Below are 21,427 nucleotides of genomic sequence, written 5' to 3'. Positions count from 1 at the left end.
CACATATAACTTGTATTCTTCTTCCTTTCGTATTGAGCACCTTAACCAACACTACCATTTGTGCTAAAAATGCAATTTTCTTTTCTTAGCAATAGCAGAATTAAGATCCATTCATTTAGGGAATCTGGTGAAGATGATTTCTCCTGCTGTATGGAGCTGGGAGACGAATGAATCATTCTCACTATGGTGACAGGGATCTTACAAGTACTTAGATGATGAATGACCAATGATTTCCATAGATTCTTGAAGACCAGAAGGGCATGTGGTAGGTCAGCTTTCTGGGTAGAGTAGCAAATAACGCTGGACCCCATCCACACACACTCTTCTCCTAATCAATAATACTCATTCAAAGATTTATGACCAGGTTAAACCACAACACAAAAAGTCTCAGGTCATCGTCTTTAGATGAAGTTAACTGCTGTACATCTCTCCTCTTGGCAAAAACTCTGAGCGTATCATTTTGCATTGAGTCTTTAGGTACATTTCTGTACTACAAAGGAAGAAAATAGTTACATATTTTCCTCTGTGCCATTTTCATTTTTATTGGGGATCAGCTCAGTTCAACTGTATGAATCACTGATGAGTTCAATCAAGTAGTAGTTCAGAATATTATTCAGAGTATTCATAGAGCTATTTAGGATGTCTGGATTTAGGTGATAGGAGAAACTAACAAAGAACCTGGGACAGGATCTTTTATAAGCTTACATTTATTGGCACAACCTTATGTAAGGAGCCAGACACTAAGAAGGCAGTATTGCCAGAATGGGATCAGAGTAGCCTAAAATGAAGATCTCAATTCCTGGGTCTCCCTTCTAAGGAAAACTGAACTATCTAGCAAAACAGTTTTCTTGATAACTTTTGAACTCTAAACTTAAAACTAGAATTTACAATCCAAAGAGTCCCTATTCCAATAACTAGGTTAGGGTCACTACATAGCTCATTAAACTGGTGAAAACTAAAGACTTCTTCAGTTGCTGGATGGAGGTAGATACACCTGGAAAATAAAATAAGTTTCATAATGCAGAAACAATTAATCTTTCTTTAATGATTTAGAGTGTAATATATCCATAATACAAGTGGTTTGATATAAATCAAGACAAATTAAGATTGAAAATGTAAAATACTTTTTTAAAAAACCTGAGATTATAAGTCTAAATTGTGACCTTTTTTTCCATGAAGTCTCCCTCCTAGAGTCTAGCTTCAGTTAGCTTCCAGTGTGGGAGGAAGTCAGTCACAAGAATTCAAGATGTAGGGATGAATTTTGTGTGTACACATGTCAAAGAAAGTAGGTGTAGACAGAGCTAAATAAACTTTATGTAAGATCTCCAAGGGAAGAGGTAAGGGTCCTTGCTGGCCCAAGGAAAGTGTATGTAAAATCTAAATCTGTGATCCAGGACAATCCAGGGATACCTGATATGAACACCATCATCCACGTCCAGAGAAAAACAAAATGACACAAGTCCCCCCAAATCTGAATGGTTACTATGTTCACTTTTTAAAAAACCTCTCTTATGTTTTTCCTTCTTGTCCCATGGTTTTCTTTCTTTTTCCTTGGTCCAAATTCCTCATACACAAAATGACTTATGTAACTACATTAAACACAAATGAAAATGTACAACTTTTACTGGCTGGTTTGCCACTGAAGGGAGTGGGGTGGGAAGGGAGGGTGGTAGAAAAATATGTAACATAAATATACAAATGGATGAATATGGAAAAACTTTCATAATGTGCAATTGGAAAAATAAAATAAAATATCAATTAAAAAATTTTAAAAATCTAAATCTGTGATCTCTTTAAAAAAATCAGATTAGAGGGGCAGCTAGGTGGTACAGGGGATAGAACCCTGACTCTGGAGTCAGGAGGACACTTAATTGCCTACATGTATGAACTTGGGCAAGCCAATTAATTCCATTGGCCCTTAAATAAATTTAGAACAAACAAACAAAAAATCAGATTACAAGAGGTGGAGCTAAGATAGTGTGGGTTATAGCCAGGACCCAGCTGAATTCTATTACTAGTCCCTTCCAAACAACTTTAAAATAACATCTCAAATAAAATTTTGGAGCCACAGAATCAACAGATAGGAGACATTTATCCATTCTAAGAAAATTTAGGAGGTTCACAGGAGAGCATGGGAGTGGGAGCAGACCTGGAGCAGTGGATCTTGAAGGTTGCTGCACCAGCACCAAAAGCAACTTCAGGAGTTCTCAGTCCAGAGACTAAGAGGGACAGACAATTGGAAAGAAGGAGATTACAAAGGACCACTGGCTGGCACTGGGTGCACCTGGTGATTGGTAACTATTACCCATAAGTAATTCTGGGACATGGTTCTAGGAAGCCAGAGCCCCTTGTCACTGATACAGAGCTGAAAGAGCACTAATACTTGACTTCAGGGGAGCAGGGGCTCTTCATTGGTAAAGACTGTAACACAGACTAGAAGAGCAGTGATGCTACTTCTCCCAGGATCACATCACCTTGAAAGCAGCAAAAGCTTGCACATTCCTCAGAACTAGCTCTGCAAACAGCAACACTAAAAACTCTCAAATTATGGCACAGTGCCTCTCCATTCCAGGTGAGCAGAGTCCAACTTTAACATGAAGTTCCAAGTGAAGAAATAGGCTGGGGAAAATGAGTAAGCTACCAAAAAACAAAAAAAGAGGAAGAAGAACTTGACAATACAAAGCTATTGTGGTGGCTGAAAGATCAACAGGTAAACTTAGAAGAAAATAACAATGTGAAAATAGCTAAAACCAAAACCAAAAAATGCTAACTGAACCCAAGGTCAGCAAGAATTCCTGGAAGAGTTAAAGAAAGTGATAAGAGTAGTAGAGGAAAAACTGAAAAGATAAATCAGAGTGATATAAGAAAATTATGAAAAAAGAATTAACATAAATGAATAACCTATATCAGATTATTTGCTATCCTAGGGTAGGGAGGAGAAATGAGCAGAAGGGAGAAAACTTTATAATAATTAATGTTGAAAATAATCTTTACATATAATTGGAAAACCAAATTAATTTTTTAAAAATTAGGAAAATTAGGAAAAGTTTTACAACAATGAAGTTTACTATATCAACTAACTCTTCCTTTCACTTGAAGACTTAGAAGCCACTTGTAGGGTTATTAATTAGTTTAATTTCAATACTGTGTCTCAGGAAACAGCAAGGCCCAAAGAAAGAGAGAGAAATAGGGAACTTCTGGTGAGTAGAGTGGTCAGAATAAATATGAAATTTATCAATTAAATTTACTGTCTTATATGGGCACAGTTCTTGGTGCCCTAAAACAATTACAATAGTAAAATCAAAGATTACTGATCACAGATAACCAAAACAGATATAATAATAATAATAATAATAATAATAATAATGAAAAAATTGAAATATTGCAAGAATTATCAAAATGTGACCCAAAGACATAATGTAAGTGCATGCCACAGACTTGCTAGACATAGGATTGCCACAAACCTTCAAATTATAAAACACAATGTCTGCAAAATAATAAATAAAGGAAAGCCTTTTATTTTAAATTATAAGATTTGAATTTTTAGGTTAATCAATCAAATTTCTCCAGAATGTGGATGATGTGTGAAGTTACAAGGGTAAGAAATAGTGAAGGGGAATATTAAATCTTGCTTGATTAAGTCTCAACAAAATAGAATTAAAAATAAAATCCTGTTGACTACAGTATAATCCTGAGAATTAATCTCATCTCTCTGTGGGAGAAGCTGAGAAGACAGTTATCCTATCATCTAGTCAATAGCAAGACACACCTATGATGTTCATCTTGTCATCCCTAATTTGAGGTCTTTGGTCATTGAGAGAAACCAGTGACCCCCAATTATTGATAATTACTAGCCTTCCTGATAAATGGATAATGCATGGGGGAAAAAAATAGGAAAATTAGGAAAAAAAGAAAATTGAATTAACAAATTGGTAAAGAGAAAAAAACACTGAAGAAAAAACATCTATAAGAACAGAATTGATATAATTGTAAAAGAGGAAGAAAAATTCATTGAAGAAAAGAATGCTTTTGAAAGCAGGTCAAATGAAAAAGGAGGAATAAAAAAATTCATTTAAAAAAACTCAAAAAGCAGAGTAGTCTAAATAAAAAAAAAGAGGCACAAAAATCTCAATGAAGAAAACAAATTGGAATTGGGCAAGTGAAAAGTGATGACTTCACAATATACCAAGAAACAATAAAACAGTTAAAAAGATTAAAAAATCAGAAAAAAGTGAAATATAACAACCGACTTAGAAAAATAGATTGAGGAGGGGTAGCTAGGTGGTGTAATGGATAGCACACCAGCCCTGGAATCAGGAGTATCTGAGTTCAAATCCAGTCTTGGACACTTAATAATTGCCTAGCTGTGTGACCTTGGGCAAGTCACTTAACCCCATTGCATTGCAAAAAAACAAAACAAAACAAAAGAATAATCTATCCAGCAAAACTGAATATAAAATTTCGGGGGGGGGGATGGATATTTAACGAAATAGAGAACTTTCAACTATTCCTGATGAAAAGACCAGAGGTGAATTGAAAAACAGATATTCAAACAAAAAACTCAAAAGATACATAAAAAGGTAAACATGAAAAAGTAATCATAAGTGACTCCATAAAGTCAAACTGTTTACATAGGAATATATGGGAATGATGATAAGATGGAACTCCTAAGAATTTTAGCATTCTTAGAGCAGGGAGAAGAAGTCTACATAGATAAAGAGCACAGGTATGATTTGATTATATTGGTATTATCTCCCCACAAAATGTAGGGATGAGAAACAGGGATGCACTAAAAAAAAAGAGAGAGATGGAAAAGGTAGAATGAGGAAATTTTTCTCACATAAAAGAGACATGCAAAGAAGAGATTTTTATAGTGGAGAAGAAAGTGGGGGGGCAATGCTTAAACCTTACTTTCATTAGAATTGGTTCAAAGAGGGAAGAATATACATATATATATATATATATATATATATATATATATATATATATTATACATAAATATTCAGCTGTGTATAGATCCAATAGGAAATAAGAGGGGAAGAGGATAAAAGAAGAGGGGGTAGAGAGAAATGATAAAATAGCATAGTTAAAAGCAAAATAGACTTTTGAGAAAGGACAGGATAAAAAGAGAGAAATGAGAATAAACAGAAGAAAACAGAATAGAGGGAAATACATAGCAATCATAACTGTGAATGTGAATAGTATGAGCTTACTCAAAAAACAGAAGTAGATATCACAATGGATTGAAATCAGATTCCCAAAAATACACAAAAGATACACTCATGTTAAAAAAAAAAGGGCTGGAGCAGATTCTATTATACTTCAGCTGAAATGAAAAAAAAAAAGCATGGATTGCAACCATGAACTCAAATAAAGCAAATATAAAAATAGACTTAATGAAAAGAGAAAATCAGGAAAATACATTTTCCTAAAAGTTTCTATGGACAATGAAGTAAAATAAAATAATTTTAGGGATTTTGGCCAAGATGGTGGAGAGAAGCCCGGCCCTGTGCTAAGGTCTCCTGGTCCTCCCTCATATATAATATGAAACAAGGCTCTTAACAGAAATCCCATCGACAAAACCCAGAAAGAGAAGCTAGGAGAACACTTATTTCAAGGTCTGCCTTCAGGGATCATGGGTGTGCTGGGTGCTGAGAGCAGAGAACCAGTGAGGGTAGAGTGAGAGCTGGACTATTCTAAGATCAGCCCTGGAGACTTTCGTTTTGGGAACTGCTTTGAGAAACAACTGGAGAGTGAAGGCATTGGCGTGGGACTGATGGTCTGGGGCTTACTGGAAGGACTGGAGGGTAGGTTCTGGCCTCTAGCACCCCTACTGACTGGAGGAAGATATTACATTCAGTGAGTAAAGCCTCTAGTACCCTCTATTGGCCAGCCCACATGGAGTTACTAAACCCAGTGAGTAAAACCTCTAGGGATTCCAACACCAAACCTCTCTGAACTAGCCCCAAACAAGATCTTAGGAAAATGAAGAAAGGCCAGCAGAAGGGGGGGGTCCATAGAAAAATTGCTAGAGGAAAAGACCCAAACTCAGAGAGACACCAGACCTCTGAGGAGAATATGATTTGGTCTCCAGCTCAGAAAGACTTCCTTGAAGAAATCAGGAAGGAGTTTAAAAATCAATTGGAAAATTTGGAAAAAGATTGGGAAAAAAATTGGGAAAAGAGAAGATTAACACCTTGCAACAAAAAAAAATCCTTGGAAAATACAATTGGACAAATGCAAAAAGAAAATCCTCTCAAAAACCTCAATTGATCAAATGGAAAACTCTTACAAAAAACTAGAATTGACCAATTGGAAAAGGAGTTGCAAAAGGTAAATGAAGAGGGGTGGCTAGGTGGTGTAGTGGATAGAGCACCCGACCTGGAGTCAGGAGTACCTGAGTTCAAATCCAGCCTCAAACACTTAATAATTACCTAGCAGTGTGGCCTTGGGCAAGCCACTTAACCCCATTGCCTAGCAAAAATCTTTTAAAAAAAGGTAAATGAAGAAAATTCTTTCCTAAAAAAAAAAAGAATGAAGTCTGTGGAAACCAGTGACTTCATGAGACAACAAGAATATGTTAAACACAACCAAAAAATTGAAAAATTAGAAGGAAATGTAGAATACCTCACCAGCAAAACCACTGACCTCCAAAATAGATTGAGAAGAGATAACCTAAGAATTATTAGTCTTCCTGAAAATATTGAAGAGGAAAAAAAAAAGCCTGGATTCAATATTACAGGATTTAGTGATGAAAAACTGCCTTGATATCATGAAACCAGAGGGCAAAATAGTTATTGAAAGAATACATTGATCCCTTCTGGAAAGGGATCACAAAATGAAAATGTCAAGGAATATTGTAGCCAAATTCCAGGACTATCAGATAAAAGAGAAAATTCTGAAAGCAGCCATAAAGAAACAATTTAGATACCAAGGAGCCACAGTAAGGATTACACACAGGACATGGTTGCATCAACATTAAAGGACCAAAGGACCTGGAATGTGATATTCCAAAAAGCAAGGGAGCTTGGAATACAGCCAAGAATCCATTATCTGGCAAAACTGACCCTGCTCTTCTAGGGCAAAAGATGGACATTTAATGAAAAAGTTTAAAAAAGGGGGGGGGGGACGGTTATCAGATAAGATGAAACTGGTTATATCCCTACCTGGGAGAAAGACTTTAATAACTCCTGAGAATTGTAGCTTAGGGAGAATTTAATTAGCCAGAAGAGATGAACACTCATGACTTATTCAAGAAACTGCTATTCAATAAGAGGAAACTGGCTATATCCTTACCTAGGAGAAAGACTCTAATCACTCTCAATAACTGTAATTCTATTAGAGAGAGTATACTTAGCCAGAAGTGATGGACACCATGATTTTTCTGTGATTCAGATAGAACGATTTAAAAAGAATACCTCCTTAAAAAGGAGGACAGTAAAGAGATGGGAGGATGGAGGAGACTGAATGGGGTAAATCTCATTACATTAAGGGTATAGGGGGTGGAGCCAAGATGGCAGCATGAAGGCAGCATTTCCCAGGAACTCCTTCCCCAGACAACTCCAAAAGCCATCAAATTATGACTCTAGCCAAAATTTAGAGGGTTAGAACCCACAGAAAGACTGAGTGATACATTTTCCCAGTCCAAGATAACTTAGAAGTTCCACAGGAAATTGTGTTTCACCAAGACTGAGAGTTGGAAAAAGCCCTGGTTAAAGCACAGCCTGGGGAACAGCTTGAAGGGGTGGGGAGAGAATTCGGCTAGACCAGAATGAGTGTGAGTGAAGAGCACTGGCTGGAGAACCTGCAGCAAGAATTGGGAGAAACCAGCCTGTACTTCCAGAGCACAGCTCACAGATGGTGAGGGGGCCAGGGGAGAAGGCAGAAATATCTCTGCTTTTCATGGGGGCAGGACTCTTCTGTTTGCCCACACTCAGATCCAGGTTGCAGTTTGGGCTTCCATACTAAGATAGCTCAGCAGGATCCTCCTTACAGCTCCAGGGCAGAGGGTAGTGCTATGGTCATTTACATATCAAAGCACAGGCAAGAGAGCATTAGACCTTGGAGGAATAAAGTTTCCAGTGGGGTGTTCCCCCCCCAAAAATCCAAAGCCTTGGAAGTGCTGTAAATCAGTCTTGGGCAGAGGAAATAAGTAAACAACAGAAAAAGAAGAATCTTACCATAGAGAATTATTTTAGTCCAATGGAAGATCAAAACGCATACTCAGATGACAGCAAAAATCAAAGCTTCCATATCCAAAACCTCCAAGAGAAATAGAAAATGGGCTCAGACTATGGATGAGCTCAAAAAAAGAATTTGAAAAGCAATTAAGGGAGGTGGAGGAAAAATTGGGAGGAGAAAGGAGAGCAATGCAGAAAAATCATGAAAACCAAATCAACAGCTTGGTGAAAGATATACAAAAAAATACTGAAGAAAATAATATGCTAAAAACCAGTTTAGGTCAAATTGAAAAAGCAAAACAAAAGACAAATGAAGAGAAGTATACCTTAAAAAACAGAATTGGCCAGCTGGAAAAGGAAATAAAAAAGCTCTCTGAAGAAAATAACTCCTTCAAATGAAGAATGGAACTAAAATAAGCTGATTACTTTGCAAGAAATCAGGAAGAAATAAAACTATTCCAAAAAAGGCAAAATTAGTTAAGGGAGTTTGGAAAATCAATGGACCTCAAAAACAGATCCAGAAGAAATAATTTGAAAATTATTGGGCTACCCAAAAGTCATGACCAGGAAAAGAGCCTAGGTTTCATTTTTCAAGAAATAATACAGCAAAATTACCCTGAGATCCTAGAAGCAGGGGTAAAAATAGAAATTGAGGAAATTCACTGATCACCTCCTGAAAGAGATCCCAAAAGAAAAACTTCCAGGAATATTATAGCCAAATTCCAAAACCCCAAATCAAAGAGAAAATTCTAAAAGCTGCCAGAAACAAACAATTCAACTACCAAGGCTCCATAGTCAGGATTACACAGGATCTGGCAGCATCTACATTAAGGGCTCATAGGGATTGGAATATGATATTCCAGAAGACAAAAGATCTTGGTTTACAACCGAGAATGAACTACCCAGAAAAACTGAACATCCTCTTTCAAGGGAAAAGATGGATTTTCCATGAAAGGGGACTTTCAAAGTTTCCTATTGAAACAACCAGAGCTGAACAGAAAGTTTTATCTCTGCATATAGGACTCTGGTGAATCGTAGAGGGGGTAGATGAGAAGGACTAACCATGAGGAACTTAATAGTATTGAACTGTTTGTATTCCTGCATGGGAAGAAGATATGGATAACTCATATGAACTTTCTCATTTATAAGAGATGCTAGAAGGAGCATATATAGACAGGGCACAGATAGGAGTGGAATATAATGATATAATATAGTAAAAAGATGGAGTCAATGGGTGATAAAGGAAAGTACTGGGAGGAAGGAAAAGGAGATGAAGAAGAAGCTAAGAAATTTCACGTAAGAGTTAAGAAAAAGCTTTTTTAATGGGAGTGGAACAGGGGAAGGCAAGGGGGAATGAGTGAACCTTCATTCTCATCAGAAATGGCTCAGAGAGGAAATAGCATACACACTTAATAGGGTGAGGAAATATATCTTACCCTAGAAAAAAATGAGAAGAAAGGGATGGGATAAGGGGGAATGTGGGGTGGGAAGGAGGGAATAGGTGATAGATGAGAGGAAGGATTGAGGGAGAGGGTACTCAAATACAACAGACTTTTGGACAGGGTCAGGATGCAAGGAGAGAGAGAAGAGAAAATGAGAGTGGGGAGGAATATAATAGAGGTACAGCTAGTAATAGCAACTGTGGGAAAAATATTGAAGTAGCTTCTCTGGTGGACTTGTGATAAAGAAAGGAACTCATCCCAAGAGATAGAGCCATTGGAATCTGAACACAGTCTGAAGTACATTTTTTTTCTCTCTCTTGCTCACTATTCTTAAGGTTTATCATCTTCTTGGTGGGGAGGGGTGGTTTATGTTTACTTTTATAACAAAATTATTGTAATAATATAAAGGAAATCATGAACAAAGGTCTAGAAATGCAAAGAAAAAGAGTACAAAGCACTTATTACAATAGAGGGGAAGAAGGGAAGAGGTGACAGCAACCTGAATCTTACTCTCATCTGATTGGCTTAAAATTAAAATACATATACTCAGTTAAGAAACTTACCTTATCTTTGAAGTGGTAAAAGGGGAAAAGGGGAAAAGGGGAGGGGGGAAGAAAAGGAGAACCAACAGAAGGAAGGGAAGGAAGAAGGAGCAAAGGGAAAGGGGGGAAAGGGAAGGGGGTTGGATATACGAGGGCAAACACACTGAAGGTGGTATGGTATTCAGAAACAAAATACCAGGAAATATAGATAAAGGGGGAAAAAGGGGGAAAAATACAGGCAAAAGGAAGATAACATGGAGGGCAATAAAGAGTTAGTAATGATAACTTTGAATGTGAATGGGATGAACTCTCCCTTAAAATGTAAGCAAATAGTGGAGTGGATTAAAAACCAGAATCCTACAATATGGTTCTTACAAGAAACTCATCTGAAGCAGAGAGATACATATAGAGTAAAGGTAAAAGGTTGGAGCAAAATATATTTTCCTTCAGCCAAAATGAAAAAAGCAGGGGTAGCAATCCTTATCTCAGACAAAGCAACTGCAAAAATAGATAGCATTAAAAGAGATAAGGAAGGAAACTATATCCTCCTAAAAGGTACCATAGACAATAATGTCATTTCAATACTAAATATGTATGCACCCAATGGTCTAACATCCAAATTCCTAGAGGAGAAGTTGAAGGAGTTACAGGAAGACATAGATAGGAAAACTGTACTAGTAGGAGACCTCAACCTCCCACTCTCAGATTTAGATAAATCTTACCATAAAATAAACAAAAAGGAAGTTAAGAAGGTGAGTAGATCGCTAGAAAACCTGGACATTATAGACTTATGGAGGAAACTGAATGAGAATAGAAAGGAATATACTTTCTTTTCTGCAGTACATAGCACTCACACAAAAATTGATCATGTTCTAGGGCATAAAAGCCTAATAATCAATTGCAGGAAGGCAGAGATAGTGAATGCATCTTTCTCAGATCACAATGCAATAAAAATCACATGCAATTTTGGGCCAGGGAGATACAGACACAAGAGTAATTGGAAACTAAATAACCTCATTTTAAAGAATGAGTGGATCAAACAACAAATTATCGAAAGAATTAATTATTTTATCCTAGATAATGACAATAATGAAACAACATACCAAAACCTATGGGATTCACTCAAAGTGGCTGTCAGGGGATATATTAATCTTTAAATGCTTATATGAATAAATTAGAGAAAGAGGAAATCAATGAACTAAATGTGCAATTAAAAAAATTAGATCAAGTACAAATTAAAAAATCCCCAGTTAAATACCAAATTAGAAATTCTAAAGATTAAAGGAGAAATTAATCAAATCAAAAGCAAGAAAACTATTGAACTAATAAATAAAACCAAGAGCTGGTTTTATGAAAAATCCAATAAAATTGATAAACCTCTGGTCAATTTGATTAAAAAAAGAAGAAAACCAAATTGCTAGTATCATAAATGAAAAAGTTAAATTCACCACCAATAAGGAGAAAATTAAAGTAATAATTCACAATTATTTTGCCTAACTCTTTGCCAATAAAATTAATAATCTCAGTGAAATAGATGAATATTTACAAAAATATAAGTTGCCCAGGTTAAATGAAGAGGAAATTAAATACCTAAATAATTCTATTGCAGAAAAAGAAATTCAACAAGCCATTATTGAACTCCCTAAGAAAAAATCTCCAGGACCAGATGGATTCACAAGTGAATTCTACCAAACATTTAAGGAACAACTGGTTCCAATTCTATATAAACTCTTTGGAAAAATAGGTGAAGGCAGAACTCTGCCTAATTCTTTCTATGACACCAATATGGTGCTGATACCTAAACCAAGAAGAATTAAAACAGAGAAAGAAAATTATAGACCTATCTCCTTGAGGAATATAGATGCAAGAATCTTAAATAAAATCTTAGCAAAATTACTACAACAAATTATCACTAAGATAATACATTATGATCAAGTAGGATTTATCCCAGGAATGCAAAGTTGGTTTAATATTAGGAAAACTATCAGTATAATTAATTATATCAATAACAAACCTATCAGAAATTATATCATTATATCAATAGATACTGAAAAAGCTTTTTACAAAATACAGCACCCATTCCTAAAAACACTAGAGAATGTCGGAATAAATGGATTGTTCCTTAGAATAATAAGCAGTATCTATCTGAAACCATCAACAATCATTATATGCAATGGGGATGGGCTAGAGGCATTCCCAAGAAGATCAGGGGTGAAACAAGGATGCCCACTATCACCACTATCATTCAATATTGTATTAGAAATGCTAACTTCAGAAATAAGAGAAGAAAAAAGAAATCAGAGGAATTAGAATAGGGAAGGAAGAGGCAAAACTCTTCCTCTTTGCAGATGACATGATAGTTTACCTAAAGTATCCCCAAAAAATCATCTAAAAAACTACTAGAAATAATTAGCCACTTTAGCAATTTTGCAGGATATAAAATAAACTCATAAATCCTCAACATTTCTATATATGACTAGTAAGATGCAGCAGAAAGAGCAAGAAAGAGAAATCCCATTCAAAGTACCTTCAGACAATATATAAAATAGCTGAAAGTCTACCTGTCAAGGCAGACTCAGAAACTTTTTGAAAACAATTACAAAACCCTTCTCATGCAAATAAAATCAAATTTAAATAACTGGGCAAACCTCATCTGCTCATGGATAGGCTGAGCAAATATAATAAAAATGACATTTCTACGTAAATTAAGCTACTTGTTTAGTGCTCTATCAATCAAAATTCCAAAAAAATTACTTTAATGAGTTAGAAAAAATTGCAAGTAAATTCATATGGAGAAATAAAAAGTTGAAATCTCCAGGGATTTAATGAAAAAGAAGTTCAAAAGAAGGTGGCTTAGCCCTATCAGATCTAAAATTATATTATAAAGCATCAATCATCAAAACTGTCTTGTATGAGACATAGCAGAATTACATAATGAGATAACAATTTTTTTTAAATTAAAGGTAAATAGTCTTTGGTCTTTGTTCAAACTCCACAATTCTTTCTCAGGATACAGATGGCATTCTCCATCAGATATCCCAAAATTGTGCCTGATTGTTGCCTCCTGGTTTCTAATAGAACAATAGTGTTCCATCACATACATATACCACAGTTTATTAAGCCATTCCCCAACTGATGAACATTCACTCAATTTCCAATTCTTTACCACCACAAACAGAGCTGCTATGAATATTTTTTCTACAAGTAATGTTTTTACCCTTTTTCATAATCTCTTCAGGGTTGTTCTATTAGAAACCAGGAGGGATGGGAATTCAGGAAAGCCTAGAAGGATTTGCATGAATTGATGCTGAACAAGATGAGTGGATACAGAAGAACAGTGTACACCCTAAGAGCAACATGGGAGTGATGATCAACCTCAATGAATTTGCTCATATCAAGAGGGCATCAGTCAGGTACAATCTCATACTTTATATTTCTTCCATAAGGATATGATCTCTCTCTCTCATCACATTCAACTTAGATCAATGCATATCATGGAAACAATGTAAAGGCTAAGAAACTGTCTTCTGTGTGTGGGGGGGGGCAAGATCAGAGGGAAAATTCTAAAATTTACAATAAATAAAATCTTTCTAGAAAAATTAATTAATTAAATTTAAAAAATTTTACACAGTTTTTTTTAATAAAAGCCTTACTTCTCAAATATGTAGGGAACTAAGACAAAGTTTTAAAAATAAGAGTCATTCCCTGATGAAGGGTCAGGAGATAAGAATAGCCAGCTTTCAGAAGAAAAAAATCAAAGCTATCTACAATCACCTGAGAAAAAATTCAAAAAATCATTACAGATTAGGGAAATGAACATTGAAACAACATCAACTAAACTCCTTGACCCTTTAGACTCTATTTATGCATAAGCCTGCAACTTATTGGTACATACTTTATATATACCCTTTAATACCTATAAAGGAGATTTAAAGAAAGAAAAAGTTAATCAGATTATAGTTCTCTTAATATAAATTTAGTGTTTCCCCCACCCCCTCAAAATATTACTTCACACCTATCAGATTTTCTAATATGACAGAAAAGGAAAGACAATAAATGTTGGAGAGAATGTGGGAAAATTGGGACACTAAAATTGGAGTTGTAAACCAGTTCAATCATTCTGGAGAACAATATGAAACAATGACCAAAGGGCCATAAATTCATACTTTTGATACATTTGATCCAACAACACCACTACTAGGTCTGTATTCCAAAGAGATCAAAGAAAAAGGAAAAGGACTTATTTGTTTAAAAATATTTATAGCAGCTCTTTTTGAGGTAACATAGAATTGTAAATTATAAATTGCTTATCAATTGGGGAATGACTGAATAAGTTGTGACATGTGATTGTACACAGTAATGGTACTGTTTTAATGATGATCAACTATGAAAGATTTGGCTACTCTTATCAATGAAGTGAACCAAGGCAATTCCAAAGGGCACATGATGAAAAAATGCTATCTACTTCAAGACAGAGAACTTTGAGTGAAAATTGAAGTATTATTTTCTGGCTCTCTTTCCCTTTTTGGTTTATTTTTGCAAAATGACTATATGGAAATATGTTTTGCATGATTTCACATGTATAATTAGTATCATATTGTTTGCCTTTTCAGTGGATGGGGGAGAAGTCCGAGGTAGGGAAAGAAGCCGGAACTCAAAATTTAAAAAGAAAGAATGTTAAAAATAAATTTTAAAAATTTGGAAAAGATTAAATTAGCTTTTCTTCCCAGAAGATGGAGTGTTGATTTCCCCTTCAATTCGTTTATATTGCTCCAAATACTCTAGGATTCCAGCCATTTCTGTTAAGGAGTCCAGATATTCCAGTCATCAAATCCCAGGACTTCTAGTAATACAAATCAACTAAACAGCTCTGCCTATTAGACTCCATTTGTGGATATAGCCTGCAACTTATTGGTGCCCACATATTGTATACACCTCTTAATATACTTGTAAAGGAGATTTAAAAAAAAAGTAAAAAGGTAGATTTAATCAGAATAGAAATGGTTATTCCTCTTAATATAAATTTAGGGTTTCCCCCCCACCTCCTCATAATTCTAGAACTTTTTCTCCATCATTTATTTCCTATTTATCCTGTCTGTGGTTTGCTTTGTATATATTTGTTTGCATGGTGTCTTTTCCCAATTAGAGTATAAACAGAGTATAAACTTCTTGAGGTCAGGGAACATCTTTTGCCCCCCCCGCTTTTTTAATCCCTGACACTTTTATATATCTGGCACATAGAAAGTAGGTGATTAATAAAAGTGGATTGATTGATTTTCAACACAAATTAGAAAAAATTAGGATGTTTCTCATATGATTTATTTTTGGCAACTTCTAAAGAAAATATTGTAGTATGTTTTACAGTTTGTGACTTTTTAACAGGATCCAGCAAGGTAGATTGGACTGTAATTACATGTGTGTAGTATATTGACTTGACAAGGTGAACATACCAAAAATGGCTGAAAACAAAGATTTCATTCACAGCTTTGGGAGCTGTACTTGGACAAATGAACAGCTTCATTCCTCACAGAGTTCTGTTTCATTTGCCTACCTCTACTGGGGGCACCCAACTTTTGGAAATAGATGTGTTTCTGCAAAATGACTTATTTTGCAACTCTTCATCATAGCCAGACTTGCTTAAGCTGATGGCAAAAAAGAGGTTTTGGAGGTTTTCCACCACAAGGTTATTTAAAGTTCTTTTGAACTGCTGCCAGATCCTCATTTAGCATTTTAATAAACTTCCTGGGCCAAGGAGTAATTTTCCCTGTATCCTCTTTGTCCTCAGTGTAAAGTAACTGCAAAAAAAGGAAGAAAGGAAAAAAAGATCATTTTGAGACCAATCTTTTACATTAATTATAAAATTATGCTTATGAATACCAGACCCAAGACCTAGGTAACAAAAGGGGATAGGCTTATTTCTGTGGGGGTCACTGAGACATATCAGGGATTTTAGAAAAGTGCCAACAGAAACATTTTTTCCCCCAATACAGATAGTTAGTGAAGGGCATTAAAGGAAACTGCACATACAGTCAAGTGACAGCAAGATAACTTGAATTAAATTGCCTAAACATTTGCTTACGTACAGTAGCCTTATCTAAAGCTACTTTAAAAGCAGAAGTACCAATAGGCTCACATGTTCATACAGTGATATGAAAATTACCCTCCAAGATAGCTGGCTGCATGGTTCCCCAGAGCTTTTTATTTTTTTGAGGAAGGAAGCCTGAATTTCAGGTTTCTTAGCTGCACTGTGATGTCACTTTTCAACATTACTAAGCAACATTCTTTGGCCCAAATTTCCATAGTTGCAGGAAAAAAATTGCAAAAGTGTTTAAATAATTTGCATGGGATTTTTGAGAGCAAGACAAGGCTGCTTATTCTGGTCTCAAGGGGGATTTCAAGGCAGGATCAATGTTATGGCCACAACACACTGTTTAGACAGGATAATTATCAGACCCTTTTCTCTCTCTTTCATTATTAAACTAAGAACTATTCCCACTGAGGGTTTCACCTGGCATGCAGAAATACTGTTGCTGCAGAGTCCCCTATCTGGATTTTCAAACAGGCTAAGTCAATTAACAGTCTATTAAATTGCTCATTTATAGTCATTGTTATTTAATACAGTGCTACTTCTAGCCATATCATGAAGAACTTTCTGAAACAAAACCAAAACAAAAGTTAGAGTACAGAATATTTGGAATAGCTAAAGGTGATTTCATCTTCTGTAAAGAATTATTTAAAAATATGAGCCCTTTGATGACTTTTTACAATATAAACTGAGAGATTGATAAAACAAAACAACAATAGGAAATTAAAATGACTAAGTTTGACTCCAAAAAAGAGTTGAGAAAATGTTCCTGCATCCCTTCAAGATCAAGATTGGGAGTTTTATATAAGCTGACAGGAACAGTTGTTGACATGTTAGTCAATTTTGCTGAATTGCTTTTGCTCTCTTTTTTGTAACCAGGGAATGAATTGTAATGGTGACATAGGGTGAAGGAGGAATAAAATTGTAAACAAACGTGATGTTTAATTAAAAAATCATCAACAAAAATAAGATTTTCTTTAATGAAGAAAATATGGACTATTGTTGAATTCTTAATTTCCATTTGTTGGTCCTCTGAAGTTTTAAAGCTAAGAACCTAAAGTGCCAGGGAAAATGAGACAAACCAGGGTGGATATCTGCCTAGAAAGGTATCAGAAAAGTATGTATACTGTAGTAATTCCATCAATGCTAGTATTTTAATATTGCTATTTTTTAAGGGACTTCAGAAAGTATCACTCATTGTCATTATGAAGTGGGGAGTGCAGAGGAGGAAGTATTACTGAAATAATGCTCTCAGTGCTCCTTAACAACCCTAATTATGACTTTGTCTTCCATCAATCCTTCATAGAGGATCTTCCTAACTCATCAGAGGACTTCCTCCAAGACTTTTAATATTTCTTGGATTTCACATAACACACAATCAATTCATTTGTTATCCTTAACTGTTAATACATTCATGACTGGCCCTCCCTTTTTTAAGTCACATATATCTATCTATGCTGTCTTTTTTTGCCATTTCCTGAGGATAAATCATCATTGGTAATGTATTGCAGCTTACTTGGACCCATCATGAACTTTTTGGTCACCTGTAACATCAATTCTTCTGAAATAGCAGTGGTTCATGATTGACAGAATCAGGAAGAGAATATTAGTGTTTAAAAGATGTGGTTTGGGGGCTGCTAGGTGGTGCAGTAGATAGAGTGTCAGCCCTGGAGTCCAGAAGACTTGAGTTCAAATGCAGTCTCACATACATTTAATAATTGCCTAACTGTGATCTTGGGCAAGTCACTTAACCTCATTACCTTGCAGAGAGAGAGAGAGAGAGAGAGAGAGAGAGAGAGAGAGAGAGAGAGAGAGGTGGTTTTTTAGGGTTCAATCTGAAACCATTATGTAGTAACCTTTTGAGGTTAAAGATGCCATCAGATCTTAATACTGGTCATTCAAACTCAGAAGCTGGGCATTCAGATTCAGTATTAAGATCTGATGGCATCTTTAATGAGACTTCTGGATCTCGCAAGCTCACAAGTCCATCTTGGAGGATTCCATCTTGGAGTACTCTTTTGCTTAGTACCAGGAAAGAATAAACACAAAGGCAACCCATGTGCTCCAACTGCAATGGCGATGTGGAGAGAGGATCACTGCTCTTGTACCACCTCACTTTCCAAATCAGTTCAAAATAGTCCTTTGAGTACTGGGATTATTAAACACTTGTTGATTATTGACTAATATTCCAAGTAGAGAAGGAAGAAAGAGACAAAAATTATGTTGCCTCTTGTAAGAAATGAATATTTCTCTTATTTAATAACTTATATTAAGACCAGGGTTTCCCCCCCTTTTTTTCTTCCTCATCCAGAAATCAACCAGTGTGGGAAATCTTTCTTAAAGGTTTACCCAAACCAATATCTAATCAGACAATAAAAGAAATTCTGATTTGGTTTAATGGATGTATTTCTGCTCATTGTGTTTGCTTGGACTGATTTGGGGGAAAGGTTGATCTCCCTATTATCAAGACAGGTGAAATGGAAATTTATGTCTCTTTGACTAAGATTTGAGTGACTCATGTCACGTACTCTAAGACCTTCATTTGAATATATAGCCAACATTCTCATTGTGTTAACCATTCAAATTGATTTTTACCTTCAGGAACACCTAGTCTTTGAAGAGCAAATAAACTGTGAACCCATAGCCATGAGAGACCTTTGGTCCAAGAGAGACAGTGAAATGACTATTCCTTTATTACCCCACCAACCTTATTAATAAAATGATTAAATTACCCAGAAACTATATCTTTTGAACGTTTTTCATTGTCACACCCTTTTGTATGTTCCCTTGGTTAGACTTAGCAATTCCTATGTCATTATTTCTTGAAGCTCTACAACCATTAGAAGACTTTATTATAAACATAGTACAAGTCTAAGTGTGACCAGAAATCAGTTGCCATCATTTCACAAAGTGGAAGCCAAGCAGAGGATATCTATTATACTCTAAGAACTTGTGCCCCATTTTCCTATCTACCTTTATTATAAGCACTAATAAATAAAAAGAAAACTATTAATCTAACTCCCTTCCTTCTATGATTTACATTCATTATTCATCTGTAGTACTTCATATATGTGTACATATATATACATATATATATATTTTTTTACCATAAGTATACACATATATACCTATTTACAAAATACTACTATACACACACATACACACTCATATTTTTCATGGAAAAAATCTAATAGGAAACCTATTGTAACTCCAAAGCATAATAAAGACAATATGATTTCTTCATCCACTTGAATTTCCATGTGAAGTTTGTTAAGCAAATTTGTTTTGAGTGACTATGAATCTTATTAAGGAGTCACTTTAGAGTTTCAGGACTTGATGCAAACAGCACAATGTCATTTGAATAAAGAAACATCTGAAGAATCTTAACATTTATAAGGAATCCCTTTTCAATTTGGACTTATTTCAGAACATCCTTTAAGACATTAGTGAAACCTTACAAAAATTATAAGTAGAAACTACTAGTATATATATAATTGGAAAAAAATATTAACAAAAAGACATTAGTGAACATTTTATTGAGCATATCTCTTCATGTTTTATACCTCATTTGATATAGAGGATTATTGTTCAAGGTTTTGTTTAGTTTTTTCCCTTGTTATTATTGTATCAATTAAAAGAATCTCTTTATTATCTTAATATATGAGAAACCTTTGTGTCAGAAATTCTTTTATGAACTGAAAAGCTGGGGTACTGGGGAGTTTTTCTTTCTCTCAACTGGGATAGACTCCCAAAACATGAGAAAATGGATACACGGTACCCTCTACTATTCTGAAATTGACTCCCCACATGGTTCTATTTCTTACTGAAAAAAAGTTCTTTTGAAATAAAAAACAAAATAAGAAAAACAAAACTGAGACACTTGAATAAGAAACTATTAAGCCTGGAAATGTAAAAGCCTGTATATGAGAGTTTCATTGACAGACCCTCTTTCCAAGTCCTATTTCTATGATCTCTTCTCCCTCTCTTCTCTCAAATTCTTTCTTTTCTCAATTTCCTTTGACTCTTCATGGTTCTCAATATATTCAATCTAACTGGTCTTCAATCAAGTGATAGCAAATTTGAATAAAATTCTCCAGGCTTTCCATGCTATTCTCTGGAAAAAAATAAGTTATCAGTTGCAGATTCATCTTCTTCAACCTTGTTTCTCAATTGCAACCAGTATTTACTATTTCTAACTATAGTTATTCATGCCTTCAAAGGAGAACATCTTCTATTCTGTAGTAGGAAGAGCTGAGAAAAGATTCTGTCTCTATCACATGTGCTTAGGAGACACTTTGGTATAGTAGAACTTATAAAGATTCATTCCTGGAATCCACAAATAATAAACACAATTTATCTCCTAATTATCTCTTTATTTCTTAATATGTAACTATGAAAGCATGATTTGCTATAGAATATCATCTTTGAAAGACTTTCTCTTGAATATTTTCATTAAGGATGCTGTTGCTACTCAGAATGATTTTGAATCTCCTATATTTGGGCATTTCTCTTTCCAAAGATGCTGATCACAATCAACCTACTTCTTGTCTATGTCTTGCTATAAAGTTACCATCCTCCCACCAAGTTATGAATTCCCTTCTCATTATCTTTTGATATCATTAGGCTACCAATCTAGCACATGGTGAACCACTAGTCAACCTTGCTCATGTCACATGACCAGCCCATTTTCTTTTTCACTAATAACCTTCTTGTACCCACCATATTTCTCTTCATTGCCCTCAGATTGATATTTATTTTAAATTATTTGTAGACTCAACCATTCCACAAATTACAGCTCTCCCACATAGCCAAAAGATATTGGTATTAAATAATTTGGAGGCATTTAAACAAATTCAAGATTTCTCAAAAGCAATCTACCCAACTCTCCTTAAAAAGCCATTACTTTATATGTCTATTCCTGCCAGCTGTCATCTTCTATCCCTTTTCCCTTGAGAAAGGCAGCTCCAACTGAGCTTCCTCTCACTCTCTTCTTAATTCTCTGCAGTCTGGCTTTTGACCTCATCATTCAGCCTAAAGTGCTCATTCTAAAGTTACCAATAATCTCTTACTTGCCAAATACAATCTTTCTTCCTTTTCAATCATATTCTTTCTAGACTACTCTGCAACCTTTGACACCATCAATCATTCTGTTCTCTTTGTTATTATCTTCTCTCTAGG

The 21,427-nt window shown here is 35.1% G+C and overlaps 1 long non-coding RNA gene across 1 annotated transcript in view; it reads right to left on the bottom strand.

Moving 5' to 3' along the window:
• Positions 1-15,467: 15,467 nt before the first annotated feature.
• LOC141497886 (uncharacterized) overlaps positions 15,468-21,427 on the bottom strand; it is a 120,619-nt gene continuing 114,659 nt past the window's right edge. The window contains exon 3 of the long non-coding RNA XR_012471483.1: positions 15,468-15,959. This is a non-coding gene — a long non-coding RNA (uncharacterized LOC141497886). The remainder of the gene's footprint in view (positions 15,960-21,427) is intronic.

This window comes from Macrotis lagotis, chromosome X (assembly GCF_037893015.1).
Source record: "Macrotis lagotis isolate mMagLag1 chromosome X, bilby.v1.9.chrom.fasta, whole genome shotgun sequence".
Lineage (NCBI taxonomy): Eukaryota > Metazoa > Chordata > Mammalia > Peramelemorphia > Peramelidae > Macrotis > Macrotis lagotis.
Note: the sequence above shows the minus strand (reverse complement) of the source record. Positions and strands in the feature narration are given on the sequence as shown.